Source organism: Apis dorsata, unplaced genomic scaffold (assembly GCF_000469605.1).
Source record: "Apis dorsata unplaced genomic scaffold, Apis dorsata 1.3 scaffold_1078, whole genome shotgun sequence".
Taxonomy (NCBI): domain Eukaryota; kingdom Metazoa; phylum Arthropoda; class Insecta; order Hymenoptera; family Apidae; genus Apis; species Apis dorsata.
The window spans coordinates 167,879-170,010 of NW_006264176.1; the positions used below are offsets into that span (position 1 = coordinate 167,879).

Here is a 2,132-nt window from a genome sequence, read left to right on the forward strand (position 1 = left end):
GTATGATATAGTAATTATAATATAATAGTGATAATATAATTTATAATATAATATTATTTTATATTATAATTATAAATTATAATATTAAACAAAAAGAAAAATTGCAAAAATTTAGATATCTCCCCGGCGGGGAATCGAACCCCGGTCTCCCGCGTGACAGGCGGGGATACTGACCACTATACTACCGAGGAAATTGTGCGTGGTGAATTTATTGCGATAGTATTATAGATATATCTTAGTTATAGTTATCAATATTATCTATACAATTATTTATATGTTATCTTTCTATCCTTTGTTTATCCTTTAAATCTGGATAGTAAAATTAAAATTGCATATTAAGATAACGTAAAGCTTATGTTTCTGCTAAGAATTCTTTTATTAAAATTTTTTTTCTATAAAGATATGATATATAAGTAATATATTATTTGAATTTTAAATAAATACTTTGCTATTTACATAAATAAAGAATTTCGGTAGAATATATTTGGTTTCTTTGGTTTTTTGAAATACATTGGATTAGAATATATTGCGTATTACATTAGACTATTGCTTAGAATTTTAGATTTGTTTATCCAACAATTTCAGATTAACTTTAAAATGAATAAATCGATATAGATATATCGATATATGATTTAGTTTTTTTATATAATTTTTATATAATTAATTTTATATAATTATTTTTTATTAATTTTGTTTTGTTGAATATCTAACTAATGTCCGGTAATTTCTTAGAATTTTCCTTCGAAGATATGTTTTTCTATGTAGTTGTGTTCTTGCTTTATCTTAAACTAGATGAATGAAGAGCAGAAGGGCTGAAGGATAGAATAGGTGATTTCTTATCAGAAATTTAAAATTTACTTAATTAAATTTAAGATTTAAATATATATAAATATAAAAATAAATATATAAATAAGCGAATTCATTTTTATATAGAATTTTGACATTCAAATTATCCATATCATTAATATGCGCATCAAAATATTCTGCGCATGCATTATAGTTTGCGATTATTTAGATTTATTTAAGATATTTCTTATATCTTAAGATATTTCTTATAATATTGTTTTATATGTATTTCTATTGATTTTTAATTTCACATACGATATGATCTTGCACTTTGCCAAAAGTTTCTTATAAAGGACTTTGAAATTTAGAGATTTCATGCCGGAAATTATAGCAAATCGTTTATGATTCGATTTATTATTTATTATACATTTTTAATAAATCACAAAATTAAAAAAAATATTAAAAATAGAAATATAATAATTGTGCTTTGTTGTGCCTGTTATTGAAAAATTTAAAAGATTTATTAGATTTGAATTGACTATTTGCTATGTAGAATTTTTTCTAAATATGCAAAATATTTAAAATGATTTTATTAAGTGTATGAGAAATTCTTTTTTTAATTTAAAAAAAATTCCATTCAATCAAATATTGTTTTGATATAATTCTTTCGATATAAAATGTATTATATAATTATATATTGTATAATACAATTCTTACACAATTTTCAATATTTCTAATCCAACAGATATGAATTTTATTATTATATTATTTATTATATACATAAATCATAAAATATTTTTAACAGAAGCCGAATTGATATTTTTTTAAAAAAGGCTTTTAGGTTTGCAAAAATTGACAATTTTATTATGATTTTAAAAACTTTAATTAAAATTTCAAAAAATGTAATTATTAGCCTCGTTATCATTTTTGCCTTTTTCTACAATAGTTATTAATTTAACTATCTTTTAAATAGATGGGAAATGGAGAGATTTAAGTAATTATTAAAAATAATGCTGTAACATGCATATAGAAAAAGATATTTTACGACGATGTTAGGAATCCCATCTATCAAAAAATTTTTTGTTATTTCTAAAAGTATTTTTAATTTTGATATAAATTTGGAAGAATAATGTTTTGGTTTGATTCATTTGCGATATTTATATCTGTGAAGGAATTTTCATGTTTCAATTCGTATTTATTTTTTGTTCAATTATTGTTATGTTATTGTTTTTTATTCATGTATGTATATAATTTGTTTCGTTGAATAGTAAAAAATCAAGAAAAAAAAAAACAAAAAGGTGTGATAATATTTGTACTATTTTGTCAATGTACTTTGTTTTCTAATA

General features: G+C 20.7%; 1 non-coding gene across 1 annotated transcript; it reads right to left on the reverse strand.

The window, feature by feature from the left end:
• Window positions 1-119: 119 nt before the first annotated feature.
• Window positions 120-191, reverse strand: Trnad-guc. Its single transcript has one exon. It is a non-coding gene; the product is annotated as a tRNA-Asp (tRNA).
• Between the last annotated feature and the right edge of the window lie 1,941 nt (window positions 192-2,132).